The sequence below is a fragment of the Pinus tabuliformis genome, chromosome 1_2 (assembly GCF_031772625.1).
Source record: "Pinus tabuliformis cultivar Carrire ecotype Pingquan chromosome 1_2, CPIR1, whole genome shotgun sequence".
NCBI classification, from domain to species: domain Eukaryota; kingdom Viridiplantae; phylum Streptophyta; class Pinopsida; order Pinales; family Pinaceae; genus Pinus; species Pinus tabuliformis.
This window is the reverse complement of record NC_142298.1, coordinates 1150888287-1150913985: the sequence shown is the minus strand read 5'-3', so window position 1 is coordinate 1150913985 and position 25699 is coordinate 1150888287.

Genomic DNA, 25699 nt, shown 5'->3' with positions numbered 1-25699 from the left:
CCGCCACATTCTATGGAGGAATATACAAGTGAATAATATTCCCTCACTGATTAGGGGAGTTAATGTCCAATTTTAAACCCTGAATCATATTGTACTAACCTAGAGTATATCTTACCAAAGGACCCTTTTACTGAATGTTTTGTATCTCCTTATAATCCTCCACTTACTGATCCTCTTGGGCCCATCTTAATTCAGGTAGCACCTTTTCCTACAGTGTCATTGTTAGTTTCCCACCTAAACATTCTAATGACTAATATTGAGTCATGGTATTTTATGGACACCTTTTCTCCACTGCAACCTAACCCTCCTACCTCAATTTCCGTAAATTTTTTCAGTTATCCTATTGTTCATCTTATACCCAATCCAGGAACCCCAACTACACCCACTTTGGGTGGTGTGCAACAATTTCTTGCCCCCATCACTCCAAATTATTTTTTGTTGGCTTTTAGAACTTCAGCCCTCACCCCATCAGGTGTTGTTAGTTCGACAACCTTTAACAATCCTTTTAGTTAGAATCCTCTAGTTAGTTCATCTCCCCCTCCATTGCAGAGTGGGAGGAATGTTTATGGCACCTATCTGCCTTGTAGGGGCATCTCTGCACCCATGCAACATGTGGTATAACAAGTTCCTTCTTTGATTGATCTCTTTCCTATCGGTGGTTATGTTTTTGGTGGTGTTCATGTGCCTCATTCGTATTATGTGGCCCATGGTGTTCTGGTTCCTTGACCCACTACATCTCCTTGGAGCCTCCCAACTTAACCATAAGTACCTATTAGGGGAAACCAGTTATTTGGTACCTTTCCTTAGGTCAGGGGCATGCCTTATAGCCCGTCACTCTACATGACCCCACCACCACCTCAAGGAAACCATTATCCTTCACAACCTATCTAACTTGTTGGAAACCTCTTGATGGGAGGAACTCCTAGTCCCTCAAGTCACCCTACTCGTTCCTGGTTAGATCTGGAAACACCCTCTCCATTTCCATTCTTGGCTACTACTCTTTATATCCCGAATAAATACAAGTTGACTAATGACCCCATCAACCATAATCTTCTTTGGCCTCCAATCCCAAATAAGGTTCTTACAGACATTCCTAAGTTTGAGGTCAATAAGGGAGATGATCTGACTACTCACGTCACTACATAACACCATTAGTGTGTTTCCAATTCTATGATTGATGATAGTATATGGCTTCACCTCTTCCCACGTATCTTGACTGGAGACATAGTTAAGTGGTATATTGAATTACCATGTGCTTCTGTCAATAATTTCAATACCCTCACTATGGAATTCTTAAAGCACTTCCAGCTACCAATTCATTATGAAATTGGAACAGAACTCTTTACAACTATGCGCCAGAATACTCCCACCCACATCTCTAATCACATACATGAATGGAGACAACGGTGGAGGTGAGTAAAGGAACCCATTTATACTACCCATTAGATGATTGGCTCTATAGGTATCTTCTACCATCCATCACGAAGGACATTTCCATGTTTGAAGTCATTATTGAAGACCAGTCCATTCGGTATGCACAACACCTAGATCTAATTTATTCTCAATCTGGAACACTTTATGACTTGATCCTTAATGCTCCTCGTTCTTCAAATACTTTCATTACTTAGCAACTTGTTCCTTGCATAAATGGTCTCGTTGGTCCTACCACTAGGACTACCATCACAAAGTTGAGTGAGAAAATTTCCCAGATATCAATTACTGATACCCTCTCCTCGGCTACATCGTCTCACACTACTGCTCCTTTGTCCACTGAGATTAACTCTATGCATTCTACTAATAATTCAACAAAAATAAAAATAAGAACAAGAACAAGACCTCTCCTTATGAGGAGCAAACATATTTTCAGAATGCTCAAGCTCAAGCGTTTGCTAGTGCTACATCTAAGAACGGGAAAGAAAAAACTATGAATTTTCCTTTTAAAATCTTCTTTGAGGACCATTTTGTAGAATTTTTCCTACAAATCAGCTAGCTTTGATACCATGTAGAACTTTTTCTACAAATCAGCTAGCTCTAATACCATGTAGAATATTGTAGAATTTTTCTTACAAATCAGCTAGCTTTGATACCATGTAGAACTTTTTCTACAAATCAGCTAGCTCTGATACCATGTAGAAATTCCTACCTGTAGATCACCTGGTAATGCAATGTACTAAAGCAAAACACTTGATCTACATCTACAACCAATGTAGCGGAAGCTTAATCAAACATGAGCAACATCAATAAGAACACATATAACTGATATGGAGAAATCAAACACACATAACACAAAAGATATAACCAGGAGAAAGCACCAGCCTAAAACCCCATCTCTGTATTATCATACAAGTGGAAATATGTCTGGATTACACAAAGCCTTAGCTCGGAAGCTATCCATCTCTCAGTACAATCCCTCTGCCGCTCATAGATATTCAAAGGCTTCTCACAAACCTTCTCCTCTGCCCTCCAAGCCTCCTATTTCTAGCACAGTTTTTCCTGGGTCCTCTAGCTGCAACCTGTGTGATTCTCACCTCACACACAACACTGACCTCTGAAATAACTGCACAAGCCTGAAGGAGATAAATCCTCATCATGGATGAGCTTCCTTTATAGGAAAAATATTCATCCAAATGTCCCTTCTCTGATCTCAAATGGGTCTTTGTCTGAACTGACATGCATGAGTTATTTAAGCTATAATATTCAGTTATCTAAAAATACCAGTTGTTACATGCATTCAAGCATTAACAAACTGAATCTCATTCATTTAACAACTTGTTAAATTAATCTAACTAGACTTGATTATCTCTTTAACTGATGGATAAATTCACCAATTAATGGATAAATTGTTGCATGTCCTCACATAGACTTCAAGTTTGTTTTTCCTTAACTAATTAACTCATGGAGATTAATTAATTAATATTTTAAACTGTTGTTAAGACCAAATTCGTTTTTACTTCCTATAGATAGACCAGGGACTGCTATAAACAGGAAGGGACCCAGAAATACTATTTTTAGAACTTTCTATTTTTAGCAGTTTCACCTCTCACCCAAGGTGGCCAATGACCTCACTGGCCAAACTGCTATTTTTAGACATGTTATTTTTAGAAGTCCTATTTTTAGCACATTCTAAATTTAACATTTCTTGTTGCACATTTTTCAACACATTTGACCTATAGATGTCCTCACCTACAAGAGTGCATTGATTTCCTTGCATAAAAGGACGCTTCTCGGACTCCTATTGTCATCAACGACCCTTTCCCTTCCCAGCAGCAGCAAAAATCATGCAGCATCTGATTGTGAACCCACCCCCACCCTCATAAGGGGGACATGGTGGTTCTCATACCCCTACCCTTGGAGCATGATCATCTATCATCATTTCTTTTAATATGGATTTTTTACAAATGCACGCCCAAAACTATGGAAACCTTGTCCCATACACTTCGGATACCTCGTTGACCTCTACTCTGCCTCTGCCTAATTATCTCCACATCAAGAGGCTTATTTTTTACCCTATTATTCCCCCCCCAAAAGGGAACTTCACCAAACTATGCACAACCCTGTTGTTGTTTTTTGATGATCCTGATCTCTAGGATAGAATCTTAGATTATTGATGCTACCAAACCAAGAATCACAACGAAATTCTACTTTGCAAAGAATAACAATATAATGTAGTAAATCAATCACATGCACAATCATAATAATAACAACAATATATGTAACCCAACATCGTTATATTATCAACATATAATAAAACTGTCTAGGGATCTCGTACTAGGGATAATGGCCCTCATACATCACTAGTACAAGATACAATATAAAATGACAATCTCGTTGATCTAGTGCATAATCACAACCTCTATGTCGTATCTTGTCATGTCGGTTCTTCGCTCTTGATGTGTAGCAATAAAAACTATACCTCTATCAATGAACCAAGTCCATCTGGCCACTGAACATGGTTACACCTGCTCTTACGTTGATCATAAGTCCATCAACACATCGATACTTTGTTTGAGTTGTTCACAACTCCATTTGTGAACAAATCCCTCTGCCCACTTCTTCTCCTTAGCTACTCAGGCTCTTCTTCCCACTATAGACTTCCATTGTTGTTATAGGAAGGCTAACATAGGGAAAGAGAGCTGCCACCTATCACCATCAAATGTCGCTTCTCAAATGATGAACACAGGTTGTCAAATATGCTCCTCTATTTGGCCAATCCTTGAGCTCTAAAATTCCTCCTCTAGTACGTCCTTTATCCATGAAGGAGCTACTCATAGGCTCTTTCAATTCACCCACCTTTAGTTGTCAAACTCCTTTACGATTATTCATCAAGGGCTACTCTTGGGTCACCTACATGCTTCCCTCCAATAATCCAAAGGCACCCAATACTTCTATCCACACTAGGACTCCATCCCTAGCATCAAATCAACACAAAATCATCATAACAAACCTTGCTTTATAATTATGTTCATTGTTGTACTTGGTTCTCCTAGTTAGGTCTTGTGACCCATTACTACATCCCACACAACCTTGCTCAAATAGCTCTTTTATAGTTGTGGTCTTGTTCTCCCTTGCTCCAGGTGCTTAGAACTACTTCCTCGAAAGAGCTCAACTCTAAATCAGGCCTAATAGCCCTCTCCCAACTTCCTAGAACTCTTCCAAACTCCTGCAGAACCCTACAAAAGCCCCAATCAACCTTTAATTAGGCCTTTGGACTCCTTGCAAATTGAATGTCCTCTACGGCCCTCAAACAGAGGTTCTCCTACATAAAATTTCACCCAAACAGAACTTCAAACCTCACTCAAATCCTACGACCTCCTCCTGCACAAACTCGGACCTACAATAGAAGGAAGAATGTACCCAAAATAGTTCTTCTCTTCCATGCCTTATCCTTATTTCTTTTGTGGTTGCCTCTGAGATGAAATTATGATCTTTTGATGCACCTGGATGGCATTTTTTAGCCTCACATATGCGTTATATTTATATCCTCACATGTGGTTTCAACAAAACGTCCAAATGAGCTTGAAAACCTATCATTAGGTCTCTTAACACTAGGGAGGCTTGGCTTCTTCATAAACACACCCACACAATATCTTCAAAATTTAATATGTCCACAAGGACAACTCGGAATTCGATGATTTTCATTGCGTTGGATTCCTCTCAACGTCCTCTATCATCTTCATCCATCACATGTCCAAAAATCCTTTTGGTTTCACACCCACATGCTTGGGTTCAAATCCCACACCTTGGGTTCCAAGCCCACAATTCCTATTGTGGCACTCCAACCTCCAAACCATAAACCCTATGGCTTGGAGTACCTCCCAAGCTACCAAAAATTAACACTCCCTCTTAGCAATGGAGGTAATTCCAAGACTATGAAGTAACTCATCATCATCACTACTTGCAAATCTCCCCTAACTCTTGGCGCTCACCACTGTAGTGATCCCTATATCATGGACTACGCCTCTCTTAGAAGTGTCGTTGTCACTGGAAGCATATTGCTTCTTCTTCTCCTAAAATGCCTTCCACTCTCTCCATGATTCCTTCTTGGAATTTGTAGGAGAACCCTTTCTCCCCATTAAAAATGTGCTCTTCTTGGGCTGCAAAGTCAAACCTGCAAACTACCTCTAGAACTCGACTCCCTCTCAGCCTCTGGAAACTGGATCTTCTTCTCTGGAACCTGTACCTTCTCCATTGAATTTTGCACCTGTATCTACTTCTCTAGAGCCTGCACTTGGTCCTCCTAATTCTTCTTCCCATGATCCATAGGCTTGCCCATCAACCTCTATAGACCATGCTCTCTAATTCAAATCACCACACCTACAGAACAAGAGCCTATGTTCCTGAGTCTTGCCTTCCCACTCTGGAAAATACCTTAAACCCCTTTTGCTCAATTGCTGAGACAAATATCATGATATATATGAGTCCTAGTACAAATAGTACATTCTAGACTCATGTCACCTATCTTGACTCCATCCTGAATGGCACAACTCCTGATCCTCAGATATCCTTCTAAATTTGTCCCAACACCATGTGCAACTTCAATCCCCACCCATCTAGAGTCTCGAATACCTCCTTTGAACCTATCATATGTTTCGACACATCACTGTCCACATACCATGTAGCCTCATCGATGGTACCCTGTGATAAATGAGAGTTCAAGGAAAAGTCCTCCTCCTCGAATCTCCTAGTGAGAGCATCTATCTCAGTAGAAGTGGAAACACCAGAAACATGCTTCCCTATTTTCTTTTTGTCATCCCCCGTCTTCTTCTTCATTGGAAATCTCAACGAAAAATGACCCATATCGCCACAGTTGAAACACTTTATTTTACTCAAGTCCTTATTCTACTTTCCCTTCATTCTTTCTACAAGTGCCACATCATCATCTGAAGCATTCTTCCTCGGATGAAGATCCTCATCTCGCAATTCCTCTTGAATGAATTTATCCCACAACCTATTTCAGTCTGGAAAATTCTCTCTGGCAACAATCTCCTTGATGAAGGGCTTATATTCCTCGGTGAACCCTTTCAAAGAAATCCTCACCATATCAAAATCTGAAATAGTCACACTTGACTACAGAAAGCTCATATTTTACTTGATACAACCTCGTCAGATACGAAGTCACTCCTTCACCCTGCAGCATCTTGGTGGAATTAAACTTATCCTCCAATACCAGTACCCAGTTCTCGTTCTTATTCTAGAAAAACTTTTAAAAAACCATCCACATCCCATGTGCAGTGTTCTTCCCGGAAAAATGAGGTATGTCCTTCACACCATCTAGGATGATTAATATTACCTTCATATCCAAGTCCTTGTACACTTCAAGCTCCTTAGGGTCAATTATCTTCTTAATGGCTTTCTCGATGAATTCCCAGATCCTGCTGACCTACAAGACCTACTCAGTCCTTTCCTTCGATGGACTATAGTTAGACAACCCTTCCAACTTGTCCTCGTACCAGAGACCAACCTGCAACTTTGACATTGTAGTGAGCCGTTCACTTACAATATGACTAACTCCCTCTTAATTTGTACTTTGATTGCACACTCTAATTCATTGTCCCTGAAAGTAGCTCATACACGCTCTAAAACCATACTGTATTTCCAAAATCCCGGTGTCTAGGATAGAATCTTAGATCACTGACGCTACCAAACCAAGAATCAAAACGAAATTCTACTTTGCATAACAGAACAATATAATGCAGTAAATCAACCATGTGCATAATAAGAATAATAACAACAATATATGTAAGCCAACATCATTATATTATCGACATATAATACAATTGTCTAGGGATCCCAACAAGGGATAATGGCCCTCACTGATCTAATGCACAATCACAACCTTTATGTCATATATCATATTTTTTATCCTTCGCTCTCGATCTATAACAATCACAAATCTGCCTCTATCAATGAACCAACTCCATTTGGCCACTAAACACAATTGCACCTTCTCTCACGCTAATCATAATTCTATCTACACACCAACACATCGAGACTTCATTTGAGTTGTTCACGACTCCTTTTGTGAACAATTCCCTCTACCCACTACTTGATCCAGATCTTTTCACTTCAAATATGCATACATAATCGCATTTTAAAGAGCATGTAACCATAAGATGCATATACATAAACGAAGTGGAAATAAACAACAGCTATGAGAAGCAAAGACACAATAGGTTGATGACAGAGTTCAACCAGTGTGGGCTATGTCTTCAGGCTCTGTTCAATGTAGGGAGGCATATTTCATTAATCTTCAACAAAAATCAAATTACAACATGTACAAAAGACACCTTATACTTCCACTTTCACAGATGGCCTGAAAATCCACAAATCTACTAAAGAAATGGACTGCACCATGAATTTGTTAGAAAATTATATATTACGGAGCAATGGAACACATAAAATATTGCAGAAATATAAACACAGAAAACTCATAAAACAAGAGAGACACAGATATACGTGGTTCACCCAGTTTGGGCTACGTCCACAGTTATTATATTGTCTAGCAAACTAAAGAGATACAACCTACAGCAGATCCACTGTAACACCCTCTTCGCTCTCAATCTCCTCTCTCTTCCTCACTCATAATAAAGATATACATAGACGCAATACAATTCCCACATATATAGTGAGGGGGTTTCCTTCTAGGGCAAAAAACCATAAACTAAACATAACTTCCACCGTCAGATCATCCGCCTAGATTGACTAGGCATTACTAGACTTTTACAAGGCAATTTTACATCTATTTTTAGCTTCGGGGGGGACAAGTCCCCGCCCGCGTGGAGGGGTATACAGTTTTCCTGCGGTATACATCCGGCTGAAACCTTTGAATACAGAAGATAATTAGGCTCCACACCCAACAATCTCCCACTTGGAGACTGATTATAGCAACTCCACCGCTGCTTCATTTGCTAGACAATGACTCCACTTTGGACCTGGTTGTTTCTCATCTTCTTCATCATACTTGAAGACCAATTGAAACTAAGCAGATTCTCAGTTTCTCCCTGGTTACAACTTTTGTTAGCATATCTGTAGGATTCTGGCTAGTGTGTATCTTTTCCAGCTTCAACTGTCCATCTTCCAATGTTGACCGTATGAAATGGTACTTGAGTTGTATATGTTTAGTCTTGGAATGAAATGCAGATTTATTTGCAAGATGTATGGCACTCTGGCTGTCACTATATAACCTTCCCAACTCCTACTTCGTACCCAATTCATCCAGAAACCTTTGTAACCAAATCATTTCTTTACTAGCCTCTGTAGTAGCAACATACTCTGCTTTTGTTGTTGAAATTGCAACAACACTTTGGATTTTTGAAACCCAACTGACAGTTGTTCCACCTACAATAAATATATATCCTGTAGTGCTCCTCCTGTTATCTCTGTCACCTGCCATATCTGCATCAACATATCCCTGTAGAGCAATGTTTGAACCACCAAAGCATAATGCTTGATTTGTGGTACCTCTCAAATACCTGAGAATCCACTTCACCACCATCCAATGTTCTTTTCCTGGATTGTTCATGTACCTACTTACAACTCCCACTGCATGTGCAATATCAGGCCTTGTGCAAACCATTGCATAAATTAAGCTTCCAACTACTTATGCATATGGAACTTTAGACATATGAGCCATTTCTTCCCGAGTCTTGGGACACGCCTCCTTACTTAATTTGAAATGGCTAGCCAAAGGTATAGTAACTGGTTTTGCATTCTGCATATTAAATCTTTTCAACACCTTTTCTATGTACTCACTTTGAGACAATGTTAATTTCCGATTCTTCCTGTCTCTAGTTATTCTCATACCAAGGATTTGTTTTGCAGCACCCAAATCCTTCATTGCAAATGAGTTTGCTAATTTCCTTTTGAGCACATTTATTTCCTGCATGTTAGAACCTACAACAAGCATGTCATCTGTATACAATAACAATATAATATAGCTGTCATCATTTTGCCTTTTGAGATAAAAACAATGGTCAGAGTGACATCTAGTATAACCTTGTTCAGAAATAAACCTGTCAAATTTTAGATACCACTTCCTTGGAGCATGTTTTAAGCCATACAAGCTCTTCTTCAACCTGCACACTAGTTTCTCCTTCCCTTTTACCTCATATCCTTGTGGCTGCTGCATATATATCTCTTCCTCCAAATCCACGTGGAGAAAGGCTCTCTTTACATCTAACTGCTCAAGATGTAAATCTTCAGTAGCTACTACACTTAGAATAGTTCTGATTGAAGCCATTTTCACAACAGGAGAAAATATCTCATCAAAGTCTATACCCTTTTTCTGTGCAAACCCTTTCACCACAAGTCTAGCTTTATACCTTTTTCTACCTCCATCTTCTTCCTTCAACTTGTAAACCCATTTATTCTGCAATGTTGTTTTACCTGCAGGCAACCTGACTAAGTCCCAAGTCTGGTTATGTGCTAAAGAGTCCATCTCTTTTTTCATGGCTTGCTCCCACTTCTTCCTAGTTTCTACCTGCACTACTTCTTCATAATATTCTGGTTCACTAGAATCGGTCAACAATACATAATATAATGAAGGAGAGTATCGTTCAAGGGGTTTACTTATCCTGGTAGATATTCTAACACCACTTTCAGGTGTTCGAGGCACTTGTTGTTGTTGTGGTTGTTGTTTTAGCTGTTGATCATTATGATTTTTCAGGCACCATCACTTTTCCTGTGATATCATCAAGCACTGTGTATTCTCTGTTTTCTTTTACCTGTTTCTTTTCCTACAGCTGATTCTTATACAAGACCTTTTCATTGAATATTACATCTCTGCTCCTAATGATTTTGTGATTTTCATAATCATATAAGCGATAACCAAAATCATTAACACCATATCCAATAAAGGTACATTTCTTTGATTTTGCCTCAAGCTTTGTTCTATTTTCTTTATTAATGTGGACAAAGGCTTCACAACCAAAAGTCTTTAAAAATGAGTAGTTTACCTTTTTACTTTTCCATGCCTCCTCTAGAATACCACCATCCAAGGAACTTGAAGGCCCTCTGTTTATTAGATAAATAGCAGTGTCTACAGCATCTGCCCAAAATTGTAAAGGCAATCCTGCATGCAATCTCATGCACCTTGTACGCTCCATGATTGTCCTGTTCATCCTTTCTGACACACCATTTTCTTGTGGTGTTCTTGGAACTATCTTCTCTCTGCGAATTCCATTCTCTTAACAGTACCTATCAAACTCTTTGCTGCAATATTCACCTCCATTATCTGATCTGAGACACTTCAAGCTTTTCCCTGTCTCATTTTCAACCAAAGCTTTCCATTTCTTGAAAGTATCAAATACATCAGATTTATTTCGAATACAATAAATCCAGGTTTTTTTGGTTGCATCATCAATAAAAGTAACATAATAACGAGAGCCACCAAGAGATGATACCTGAGCACGTCCCCATACATCTGTATGCACAAGCTCTAATTTTTCTCTCTTCTTTTCTTTCCCAACTCTAAGGAATCTGACTCTCTTCTGTTTTCCATAAACACAATTTTCACAAAATTTTAAATCAACATGCTTCAAACTTGGCAACAAATTTCTTGAGTGGAGAATCTGCAACCCCTTCTCACTCATGTGCCCGAGCCTATGATGCCACAATGTCGTATATTCTCCTATAGAGGTTAAAGCATTAGCAGAATTAGAAATACTATTGCATAATTACAATTTACCAACCTTTTCTTCTTTCGCTATTACCAGGGATCCTTTAGTGACCTTCCAGGTTTTATCTGTGAAAGTAGTTACGCAACCTTCACCTCCCAACTACCCTGTTGAAATCAGATTTTTATTCAGATCTGGAACATGCCTTACCTCCTTCAATAGCCATTGATTTCCATTCTATTGTTTTATGAAAATTGTACCCATTCCAATTATTTTACAGGGTTCATCATCACCCAATCGAACCTATCCAAAATCTCCTTGAACATAATCATGAAAATGTTTCCTATCATGTGTGGCATGGAATGAGGCCCCTGAATCTACCACCCAAGCATCAATAATATTTTCTAATGAAAGAATCAAAGCATCTTGCAACACATCACCTATTACATTTGCTTCATGATTGTTTTCTTACTGCGCGTCTCCTTCTTTTCCCTTCTAAGACTTGCAGTCTTTCTTCAGGTGTCCTTTCTTCCCGCATTTCTAGCACACTATCCCCGACCTAGACTTGGATCTTCCTTTTCTTGATTTACTGCGATATCCAGAGCTCTTTCCTCTTTCCATTTTTCTTCCCCAAGTCTCTGCAGTCAAAGCATTACCTGATGTCTCACCGGAGCTTTTCCATCGCATTTTCTCGCTAAGGATTGCACCAACAACATCATCAAACTTTAAAGTACTAGATTCAGAGACAGAGGGACTAATGGCCATAACTAAACCATTCCAACTTTCTGGCAATGAGCACAGAAATAACAGATCCCTAACTTCATCATCAAAATTTACCCCTATAGAACTTAACTGACTTGTAACTGTATTAAAATCATTTAAATGGTCTGCAACAGATCCACCTTCTGACATCTTCATATTAAATAAAGGCTTCATAAGAAATACCTTATTTGAGGCCGAGGGATTTTCATATAGTTTGGCCAATGCCGACATTAAACCCTCTGTTGTCGTTTCCTTTGAAATATTAAACGCTACTGACGCTGCTAGGCACAGCCATATTATTCCAAGTGCATTTCTGTCGAGAATATCTCATTTTGTGTCTGTCATACTTGTCGGCTTCTTTGTCTTTCCGCTCAATGGTAGGTACAGATCTATCTGATACAGATAATCTTCCATCTGCATCTTCCACAGCTGGTAGTTTTGGCCGTTGAATTTTTCGACCCTAAACCTATCATCTTCCACCATTGCTCCCACTCGAACTAGGAACCCTTCTCTCCTGCGAGTTTTTCAGCCAAATAGACCTTTGTCTTTGATACCAGTTGTTAGAAAATTATATATTATGGAGCAGTGGAACACATAAAATATTGCAGAAATATAAACACAGAAAACACATAAAACAAGAGAGACACCGATATACGTGGTTCACCCAGTTTGGGCTACGTCCACTTAGAAACAGCCAGTCCATCTTTTATTATATTATCCAGCAAACTGAAGAGATACAACCTACAGCAGATCCATTGTAACACCCTCTTCGCTCTCAATCTCCTCTCTCTTTCTCACTCATAATATAGATATACATAGACGCAATACAATTCCCACATATATAGTGAGGGGGTTGCCTTCTAGGGCAAAAAACCCTAAACTAAACATAACTTCCACCGTTAGATCATTCGCCTAGATTGACTAGGAATTACTAGACTTTGACAAGGCAATTTTACATCTATTTTTAGCTTCGGGGGCGCTGCCCCAAACCCCCGCTGGCCCCCGGACCCCCGCGGGGAGGACAAGTCCCCCCCGCACCCCCCCGTGTGGAGGGGTGTACAATCTCCCTGGGGTATACATCCAGCTGAAACCTTTGAATACAAAAGATAATCAGGCTCCACACCCAACAGAATTCCTGGCAAAAAATCGTGAAAATTTACTGTAAACTCGAGCCATTTCTGCTTCAGTCAAAATCTGGACCTTTGGGAATTTGAAAGATTCCCCCAAGGTTCATTTTCTCTAGTTTAATGGAATTTTGTTGTTCATATGACAAAGTTGACTTCACCACTAAACTCCTTTCAAAAAAATGAGTAAAATGAATATAAAGTTGGTCTGGTTCTGAAACTATCGAAATTTGGCCCTTAGGGTATCTTTTAGAGTCCTCGTGATTCCACAAAGTTTTCTCTCTAGAATTTGACTAAATATATGCTACTCATATCAAAAATATGACTTCACCACTGCGCTCCTTACGAAAAGCTGAGTACACTGAGTATAAAGTCGGCTTGTTTCTAAAACTGTCAAAAGTTGGCCCTTAGGGAATCTTTTAGATTCCTCTCTGCAATTTTACTAAAGATATGTTTCTCATATGACAAATCTGACTTCGCCGCTACGCTCCTTGCAACAAACTAAGTAAAATGAGTATAAAGTCAGCCTAGTTTTGAAACTATCAAAATTTGGCCCTTAGGGAATCTTTTAGATTCCTCATGATTCCACAAAGATTCATCTTTGCAAGTTCACTGAATATTTGCTACTCAGATGACAAATCTGACTTTACAATTGCGCTCTTGGCAAAAAACTGAGTAAAATGAGTATAAAGTCAACAGGGTACTGAAATTGCCAAAATTTAGCCCCTAGGCAATCTTTTAGGTTCCTTGCATATTCCCCTGCATCAGGGTTGCACTCCTTAGTTTTTGTGCCCACTTAAGGTTCCACCTCTACATTAGGTTTTTTTCCCATGTTCCCTTATGTCAAATATGAGTTTAAATCAAAAAACTTAGTGTTAATTTCTAAGCCTGCCTTCCTAGCAGAATGGTTGTCAGTGTTAATTTGTTAGGTTGTTGCCCAATTTTAATTTTTTTTTAAATAATGACAAAATTAGTTTGCTGAAATTTTGGGGTCATAAAAAAATTAAGTAGCCAACAATTTCGCAAGTTTCGGCCGCTGGAAACTGTCGCCGCAAAGTGCCAAATTGTTGCCTTGTTAATTTCAGTCAAATTTAGCAACTCCACCAAATTTAGTAGAGTTGACATAAAACCTAATACCACTTCATCCACAACTTTATCATTACGTACCCTAATAAACAACATAACATTGATAGGATTTGTCTAGAGATCTCTAGGAAGATATTTGAAGAATAAATAGGGTTTTCTTGGGGAATGTTGGCTCCCTTTGGAAAAAAGGATTCAAATATGAAAGTTGTTCATTGAAGGGATAATCTCTTATATGTTTCCAACAATACTTCCCTAGATAATAGATGGATTGAACCAGGGATAACAACCTGTAGGGCTTATAAAATTGACTCAGGAGTGACATAAAATAAAGGATATTTATTCTTGGAAATAATGGCTCTTTTACTTGGTAAATATCAGTCTGAACACCACACGACAGATTCAGGAAAATGATGGCTTTGTGGAAACACAAATTGGGGAAGGAAGGATTCCCAAAGGAAAAAATCATCACTATGGTATTGGAACCTCTAGAATGACATTTTTTTAGTTCATAAAGGTCAAATTCAAATTTTGTCTCCATAATAGTAGCGTCTAAATCAATTAAAAAGTAACTCATCTATTTTTACTGATGCAAAAGGAGGTGGGGATTTTAGATTGATTTTTAGCTAACTTTCCTTTCTATGAAATCATCTTTATAATATGAAATGAGGGCAAAAAGAAATAGGATTACCCATTAATTCACAGTGCTTGAAAATAACTTGTAGTTGATTACTTTAAACAACTCAGTGGTGGCATTATTATCCTTCTGTTATAACTCTTTGACAAAGGAAAAAAAAGGTAATAGCTTTGATAAAACAAACACAAGTGATATGGCAATAATGTTTTGTGGCAATAGAAATTGCTATAAATGGGATTTGGTGGCAATGATATTTGGTAAGCGGATAAAATGACCATAACTAAAATAGAGTTGGCGACATTATAATTTAGTGGAAACCATAGCTGGGTTGGGGGGGGGGGGGGGGGGGCGCGTGTAGTGGTGAGTGGTTCAGAGCAGGGGGATCAGCTATAAACTAACTACTTCCATGTACCCAAATGTGGTTTTGGGAAAATAATCAATCGTAGAACCCCCTCCCCCGATTAAACATCAAGCAAGCAAGGGGAGGGTCCGCTTTTGATCATTTTATGTCACATCACAGAAGTGCATGCTTTATCATAGAGTGATTTATTTTACAACCTTATTTTAATATATATATATATATATATATATATATATATATATAGATATAGTGCTTAAAAAAGTGCATACATATATTTACAAAGTGTGTAAAATAAAATAAAAAAATTGGAACATCTTTTTGAAAATTTCTTGACAAGAAAATGTTACAACATCACCAATGCGATGTAGCCAGTGTACCTGACTGGTAGTCTCTGCTCTCTTTTTCCCATCCTAGGAGTCTCCACAAACTCCTGAGCATCCCTAAGTGTCTTTTGAACCTCTTGATTCCTCCTTCCAACTATAGATGGTGGAATTTTTACTTCCACATCCTCCTGATGTATCTCATGGATCTGTTCCATCTATTGCTCCATGCTCTATGAACTATCTAAAACTCTTATACTTGACCCTATGATCATACTAGTAACTGTACTCATACTATCTTGTCCCTGAGCCTTTTATTCTACCCTTTTAGTTTCTGCTACTTGTTCACTATGATCAACTATTGTTGACAAATCTATAAACCTTTGATATGCTTGACCTCCATGAATCAGATATCTCTCCTAACAATAATCCTCCTAGTCCCTATAATAATATCTTGTATTCTTTTTAAGTCTCGTTGTACCTAACATTACCCCCTATCTACATTATGATCCAACTGGAATTTGTATCCCCTGGAATGTGACAATAAGCCAAGTTGTTGAATATCCTTAAGTGGCTCACATATGGCTTATTTCCTATAAATGTTTCCTTTGATGTCATATTTTCCAATGCCTTATGTGATACCATGTTCTAAATATATATTGCACTACAACATGCCTCCACCCATAAGTATCTTGGCATATCCTAGTCATATATCATGGCCCTTGATGCCTTTGATATGGAACGGTTCTTTCTCTCAGCAACCCCATTTTGTTGCGGGTTATAAGGAACCGTCCCCTCTCCCTTAATGCCCTCCTTGGTACAAAACTCCTAGAAATATTTCCCTATGTACTTGCCTCCATTATCTGACTGAAGAACCTTTATCTTCCTACATATCATATGCTCCACAAGAGATTTGAAATCTTGGAATTGACTAAATACCTCATCCTTGGTCTTCAAGAAGTAAATCTAGATCTTCCTGGAGAAATTATCAATAAAAGTAACGAATATTTGTACCCTTCGAGAGACTATGTCGACATCATACCACATATATCAGAATGAAATAAAACAAGAACACCCTTGGGTCTAGTGTCATTCCTTGGAAAAGTTGCCTTAGCAAAATTCCCCAACACACATCCCTTGCACACTTCATGGTGCTTCGTGCTCACCTATGTAACATTTTCACTGTATCCCAGAGAAGCTTAAGTGGCCCGTGATGGATATGGATAATCCTCATATTCCAAATTCCCCCCTGATCTTTCATATCATTGTTGTTTACTAGTGCCTTTGGAGTATTCATCTACAACCTGTAAAGTTTATCACTCCTGACTCCAATTACTATCAGCGACTTATAATCCTGGAAATTTATCAACACCTTCTTCCCTCTAAATAGTACATTGTACCCCTTATCTTGAAGAATAGAGATGGAAATCAAGTTCATCCCCATCAGTGGCACATTAAACACATCATGGATAAGAATCAACTTGCCATAATCCCTCTAAAATAGAACAATCCCTCTCCCAACTAGATTTCACTTGGACTTGTTCCCCATCTTGATCTTGAATTTGATGTCCTCCTCCTTGTAACAGGAGAATTACTCCCTAACCCCTATCATATGGAATGATGCCCCATTGTTTATGTACCAAACTCCCTGTGAGGTTGATCTAGTCAAACAAGAAATGATTTTAAACTCTCATTCCATCCAACTAGAAATATCATCTACATTCACTGAAGTTGTTTACTTCTTTCCCTTCTTTTCACCTTTCTTTCTCTATGGGCAATTGCTGACATGGTGGCCAAATTTGTGACAGCCATAACACTTGACCTTTGATAGGTCCTTCTTCTTGTCCCTCTTTGAGTTGGACCCTTTGTTGGATCCCTTATTGGCTTTGCTTTCCCCTACAAGAGCCAAGTTTTCTTTTTCTCCCTTACCCTTTTGGTGACTATTGATGGTGCCACTGACAAGAATCCTCCTAGGTTCTTCCTGTGTAAAATTTGACCATGGTCTTTCCCCATCTAGAAGAGCATGCCTTCTTGTAATAACATGTACTAAGACATCCCAATCCTTAGTAAGCCCATTAAGGGTTGTTCTGATGAGCTCATCATCCTCAATCTTCTCACCAACACCTTCCAATTCTTGCTTGACACATTTCACCCTGGTAAGGTAAGATACAACGGTTTCGTTCTTGTTTTGTTTCATGCTTCAAAGTTTGTCCCTCGGGATCAATATCCGTTCACAATGGATTCTTGATAAAGTTTGAAAACTGCATCCCACATCTTCTTTCCTGTATCCTCTTCAACTATTTCAAGTGTGATGTGATCCTTAACCCCATCCACAATAATGCACCTGGTTTTGGCATCTTCCTTCCAATAAGCTAGGAGTTATGTTGCATCTGTCGGGACATCTACAACACTAGTTGCATATTCCTTGATACCACTCTCCTCCAACATTAACAGAATTCTGGATTTTTAAATGCCAAAGTTCAATTCTCCCTTTAATCTGTCCAGATCTCATAAACCAATTGAAGTTATATGAAACCCTTGGAAAATAAGTAAACCCCAAGTAAATTTGGAACAATCGATATGGTTTTTATAAACCCTTAGTCTTGTCTCATATACCTAGCATTGATCTTCTCAAATAATATTTTGTGCCTCATTTATGCTCTGATACCATGTAAAAGATTTATTGCAATTAATCTGGTAATTATTCTCCTATCTTTTAAACGATTACTTGTCCCAACAAATTAATTTACTACAAATACTACATAAAAACACAACTGTAAATTTCACAAATTAAATAAACCAAAGAACTGAGAAAAAGCACACACATAAAATAGACATCAATATTTTTGGGAAAATTGTCCCTAGAAAAACCCCAATGTTGGGAAAACCAGTTTTGCAAATAAGGGTTTTATTATTCTTCAGCAAATCTATAATTGAAAATTATTACAACTACTTATCGTAAACTAGCAAAGCCCCGACAAATTATTTCATTCACTTCTGCAAGCTAATTTGACCTCCTGGAAGTAATTTGGCCTCTCAAAATCAATCCATCCCTCATATACGAACTCAACTCAGCCCACACGTGTGTCCTGGAGAAAACTCAACCTTCACTAGAAACTTGCACCACTTGGAGAAATAATGAGGCTCCACTAGAAAATCGATCCTCACTGGAAAACTTGGTTTTCCTCTTGCAAAATGGCCTCTCTAGAAAATTGGCCTCCTTTTGTAAATTCGCACCACTAGGAGAAATTGGGCCCTTTTCGTAATAATTTGAACTCCCTCTAACACTAAGAAATTGGGGATCATTATGAAGAAATCTCTTTGGAAAATCGATTTCAATCACTATTGAAGCCCTCTATTGGTGTCCCACCCTATCACTATGACCTTGCTCAATCAAATTTGTGTGTCTCCAAGATGCCCATCGACTTCCTCTATAATCTCTCATTGAGAAATCAACAACCAAGATCTAATCCTGATCGATGGCTAAGAGCATCTTGACTCCACCAATCACGTTTCTAGAAGTCACCAGACAGAAATCGACTTGTCTCAATTAATACTGATTAATTAACCATTTTCCCTAAGGTATACTTAGGAAAATAAGTAAAAACCAGTTAATGATCTAATTAAGACATTTTCACTTTAAAAAAAATAAACTGGGTTTGGATATAATTGATCCTCTTCTACTCTTAGCCTCATTGACACCTCCTGAGACTAGAACACTTTTCTAAGCTACAAAACTAATAATAATAATTCATTCTTTTAATCAAATATTTAGACAACATCTTCCTCCTCATATTCTACATGGCTTCCTCCAAATGTACCAAAATTTGGCTATTTTTCATGGCATAGTTTGGGAAGATCCTCTACACCACTTAGAGGCTTTCATGATGGCATATTCCAAGTTAATCAGTAACAATGATGTCTTATTCAAACTATTTTGTGATCACTAATAGGTGACACCCATCATTGGTTCTATCTCCTTAATAGGTGCCATCTCCGTTAAGGGTCGGTCTATGGTTTATACCAATTACTAGGTTGGTTCATCCAAAAATTTGATGTGCCCAACATAGATAATTATAGTATGTTGACTCTTATGCACATTAATAAATAAGATACAAAGGATTTTCCATCCTTTATACAATAATTGCACAAGGATTTTCATCATTGTACCTAACACATTCTTAGGAACACTTGTAATTTCATCTTTACAAGGACCCTGAACTAAAAAAGAAAAGAAAAATTGTTTATTAAGGACTCTTAGTGAACTATTTAAACCATCAACCACCTCTTGCATATTGAGATAGACTTGAATAAGCTTGTTATGGGATAAATAAAATCAAATGAAACATATAAAGTGCATGACAAAAGTGCCCTTGCTTAAAACATCAAATGAAACCATATTTCATACCAAAGAAAATAAGCAACCTAATCTCCTTAGAGATCGACATGTTGTGCAAGTACCACAAGAAAGACATACATAACGCTAAACATTTCTACAAAATCAAACCACCGAACATAAATAAAATTTGAACTAATTAACTTATTAAACCTCGAATAGTAGTCACAAAAGAAAATGCTAATATCATGATATATAAAGACTACATGCCTAACCATGACCCTTTTTCCTAATCTTTTAAGAAAAACAAGGATCATTCAAAACCCAACTTTGACTCTTCTAAATAACAAGAGAAAAAAACTCCACCTGCTTCCCCTAAGAAAAAGAGGAATGGTCTCATTGACCCCTATTCTATTGATCCTCTCAAAGTCCAGAAACGATTAACATCATCCAAAAGACCTCAGGGGAACAAGGAGCTACCCTATAGTGGACCAAAACTATGGTTATTTCCCATCCTAATAAGGTGCACCCTTTATTGGACTTTGTCTAACTTTATTAACCTTAACACTATCCTCAAATCATTGGATCAACACTTCCCCATATCAACAAATGCCAAAGCCACTTCTTACCTTAATTAATGTTGAGGGTACCCTATATTGTCATTAGATAAGGGTTATTTCTTACATTCAAGTATGAATATTATCTAACCCTATTATTCTTTCTCATTCCCTATATTTTTCTCTCTACAAACTACCATGGATATTCCATTAGAATAATTCATCACAACAATTCTTATAATATTCCAAAAGCTTAGAGTGTGGAAATATATTTCCATAGATTTCATATTTGTTATCTATAACTTATGGCATGAATTTAAGAAATATATGAAATATGAAAATTAAATACTAGACATAAAAGTCGCACCATCCACATAAATGAACACAATATTTATCTTATGAAACTCAATACATAAGAAAAATGGACAAGATTGTGAGGCCTATGTTGTGCTCTCTTTGCCTTATTTGTAAAATGAAAGTACAAAAGAATGGGAACTCACTATGGAGTCACATTTTGACATTGTCATGAATAGCTGCTATAAAATCCTCCTCTCCTTTGTTATGATTACAAAATACCACTCTCAAATATATTGCTCAGTTGTGGAACAAGATATGATGCTAAACAATGGAACCTCTTCTCCTCCTAGCAGTGCAGTATTTAACGTATTTTGATAGTTGTGTATAGGTAGGTCTTTAACTTCCTCTACCCTCAATTATTATGAGGTTTTGGACCTTCTACAATCTTCTTGAAAATACACACATGGATATCCCCATATGTGTGACTAATTGGGAGGCATAACTTTCACATATGAGCTCTAATTGAGGTGATTTTTGCACCATCAAAAAGGTCTTGGTCTGTAGATAAATATCAATGGTGTGGGCATAATTTTCAATTACTATGACCCCCCAAAAAATGTTTGATGCCTCAAAATAGCTCCAGATGATTCTAAACCCCAATATTCCAAATTGGGACCTCCATTAAAATGGGCCCCACATGCCAATTCCTCCAATTCCACCCAAAAAGTGCCAAGATAGATGAAAAATCATATGATGATCCAATATAAATCACACTTCCCCATTTAGAGATGATTTTGGTCCCCAAAAGTTTTATTAAAAGAGATGAGGAAATTGTTCCTCTACTTTTTCCCTAGAGTACATTTTCCTTTTCCTTGAAGTTGTCCTTTCAATCCAATCTACTAAATCTCATATTCTCACATGTAGTAGTTTTTGAATTCTACAAAATGTTATCTTTTTCCAACTCTACCTAAAAAATTGGTGATAAGTCCTCTATGGTAGGTAATAATTGCTCCTCCTAATCGAACACTGAAGGCTCATAGAGTTTCAAATTCTCCACATTCAATATTGAGTAAACGTGCATGTATGGGGGTAGACTGGTTTCGTAGGTGTCATATCCCACCCCAATAGCCCAAAAGGAAAATTCCATAGAACCTTGATATTCATAGCATGACCTTCTATATTTCCTTTTTCAATTCTAACCAAAATCTGTCTCCCACCTTGAATGACTTCTTAGTTTTTTGTTGATCATGTCTAGCCTTATACCTTTCATGTGACTTCTTCATCGTCTCATGAACTTGTAAGTGGATTTTCCCAATACTTTCAATGGATTTATATACTCTTAATATTTCTAATGTGAAGGCTTCCCTCACTACTCCCTATTTTCCATATACAACATCCAAGAGTGAAGGTGATACCCAAAGCAAGTTTCAAAAGGGGACTTAATAATAAAAGTGTGGACTGCCCTGTCATAAGAGAGCTAAATTCATATCAAATTTTCATCATAAGTCTTCATATGTGTTTGATTGTAACCCGTAAAAATCTACACCGAAGTTATATTGGCTATTGTCTATCAATATTCATCTGGATGGAATGTTGTAGATCTATTAACTTGGTGTCCATCTTCTGCCAAAGTGTATTCCAAAAGGTGTTAAAAAAATTATATCCATGTCGGAGATGATATTTCTTGGTATCAGAAAAGTGCACACAAACCTATTCAAATAACATGTTTGTTACTTCTTTTCCCTTGATGTTATTTTTATAGGGCATAATAATGTGCACCTTTTTGAACCTATATCAACTACCACAAATAAATAGTCATGTCACTTCTTATTTTTTGGTAAACCAACCACAAAATGCATGGAAATTTTCCTAAGTTTGTGTGGGTAAAAATGATAGATGGTATCTACATTTCTTTTTACTACTAGGTTTGTCGATATAGCAAAGTATGTGCCTTATTGTATATCATGCTACATCTTCTTGCAATCTGGGTCAATACTCATACCTTTGTAAGATGATAATTGTCTACCCAACACCAAAATGTCATGTAACCTTGGAGGCATGAGCCTTCCTGATAAGTTGCAATCTTTCATCTATGGGAACATAAGGCTTATCTAACTTGTATAGTGATCTGGAATTGTTCTAAGACAAACAATAAGGTATTACAGACTCATGTGCATGGATGTGCGTATGTTATTTTATGCAATGAATCGATAAGATTGTGAAATACATAGGAAATGAAGCAGTTAAAGAAAACATAATAGGTAACACATATAAACACAACAATTTTAATAAGGAGTTCACCCAATACTCCCAGGCTACGTCTCCTGGTCCAACCCTCAATGGTGGCCTCTCTATTATGTCTTCAAAGCAGAGTTTTTACAACAGTGAACTCAATTTGAGTCTCACTTAGCAGATACAAATCAGTAAGACTGTACTTTGATTCCCCAAGTCTCTGGAGTACACAGACTCTCCTCGTTGAACTCTTGACCTCTATTGGTCACAGTAGTATGAGCCCATTCTGAGACTCATACATGACATGCATTACAGAGGAGTGTGCTTGAACCTCTCAAGACTTCTCTGGAGCACACACACTCTCTGACTCTCTCTGTCTCTGTCTTGACTCTGGCTCGATGTTGCCTTTACTTCTACAGGTCATCTCAACTTCTCGTCTCTGCCTCTAACTTGCTTCCTGCTTTCTCTGTCAGCTTGTGGCTTTTAAGCCAATCTACTTCCTGACTATTCGTTTCTGCTTCCCGGCTTTCCAGTTCCCCTGCCTCTGTCCGTTTGAATCCCTCTATCCTACCTAATCAGTCATTGTATAACGCCTCACAGGGAGGTGGCCACCTATTTCATAACGGATGAGTGTCAGTTCTCTTGGACATATTCGAAATGACCATTTATTCCGTTAACTCCAAGAATACTCGCGAAACATGACCTTTTTCCAATGCATCGTCCACATCGGACTTCAAATCCTATACAACTTTGCCTGTTGACCCCGTCAAATCCGGTCATCCATCAGAACGCATCTCCGCCATCAATTTGGGGGCCCTAGATTATACGGTCATCGTTCATATCGGGCGGATAAGTAACGTGACGTTTATCCGTCCGATGTGAGCAGTTTTCTCTCTCTTCCGTCGGACACATGGCAACCATTGTATGGCATCAGGCGGGACTCAATTGAAACCACTTACCGCTCGAATCCCTTCCGATATTCTGTCGGTTTTGTGGAATCCCGCTTCCACGGAATCGGAACGATATCCATTGCATTTTATAATTTTTCGGGTCCAGGTGCTTGCGGCCTTTCCTTCTTTGAGGGGTTTGCCCTGTCAGAAACTACCCCCGTTTCTCGAAATGGCCTCTGGATTGCTAATTTGCGATAGCGCGCGTTACCATGGGCCGACAGTCCTTGTTGCTTCGCTCTAATCACAAATTGCAACTGTTACGAGGATATCTCCGATAAGCTTGATCTTTATAAGATTTTTAATCCTTGGCATGATTTTTAAAGAGTTCATGAAAACTTAGAGAGTGTTCTAGGATCCAATTTGGATCACGGCCTTTCCACTAAAAAAGCTTTTGGACCACCAAAAGTTGGTTTCTAAGCATCAATCAAGTGAGGATATAGATTCCTCGCTTGCCCAATTTCTATCCATCTTGCACTTCTTGGTTTTGAACCTTTGAGCCCAATCCTGAGGTACTCAATATACCCTCTACGTGAGTTCTCACATTCCTGTCCAGAACTGTGTCTTCGTGTAATTCATTGAGATATTTAGGCAACAAATCATCAATAGAAGGCAATTGACTCTGCTCTTCGGGATCTTCAATTAATGAAGGTTCAAACAGTCTCAAGCTTTCTGCATTAACTACTGAATATATGTGCATGTAAGCTGACAAATCAAGGCGAAAAGCATTCTCACCGATTTTCTCAAGTATCTTGAAAGGTCCATAACTTTTTGGCTTTAGCTTCTTACCTTCACCTTGCATTCTATCTTTGCTGATATACAGCCAAACTTGATCACCAACTTGGAAACTATGCTCAATCTGATGCTTATCATGCCTTGCCTTGTACTTGGCTTGGCTTTTTTCCAATTGTTCCTGTACTACCTAGTGAATCTCTTGGATTTGTTCAATGAACCTGGTTGCCTTGTCCACATCACTGTGTCCATCAACTGCTATGTCTTTACCAAAGACAAAATCCAAGGGATACCTTGGTATGAAACCAAATCAAGTCTCAAAAGGAGATCTCTGTGTAGAAGAATGTTTAGCCCGATTGTAAGCATGTTGCACATAACACAAAAGTTCATCCCAAAGCTTGGGATGCTTGCTGCAATAGCCTCTGAGCAACTGGATCACTGTCATGTTGACCACCTCTGTTTGGCCATCTGTTTGTAGATGAAAGGTTGTGCTCTTCTTCAGTCTAGTGTCCATAAATTCCCACAGACTTGACCAAAACTTCCCAACAAATCGGGAATCTTGATCAGATACAATGGAAGTGGGTAATCCAAAATGAACCCATACATGCTGAAAGAACAACTTTGTTGTTTGTTAAGCTATAATCTGTTTGTTACAAGGTATTAAAATACACATCTTGCTGAACCTATCCACAATCACATATAAATAGTCATGACCTTTTCTAGATTTAGGCAGTTCCCCAACAAAGTCCATGGAAATACTTTCCCAAGGATGAGAAGGAACTAGTAGTGGAGTGTAGAGCCTAGTTTTCTATTGTTGGGCTTGCTTTTAGGACACATGTTACACCCTCTTATATATCTAGAAATTGTCTCATTCATTTTTGGCCAATAACAAAATCTTTGCAGTTGCGCAACAGTTTTACTTACACCAAAGTGACCTGATATTAGAGAAGTGTGTGCTTCTCGAATTATCTTTACTCTTTCGGTTTGAGGAATGCATAACTTTCCCAAATGATACAAGAGTTGGTCCTTAACATGATAATCCAATTCTTCTACTTGTTTGCCATGACTTAAAGTTTCATATATGTTATAGACATTTTTGTGCCTTACAGCATAGAGAATGAAATGTCAATAATCTGAGGGATCCAAAGTCCCTAAACATGTTGTTCTTACCCTTAGAGGAACAAGGTCAGCAAACCA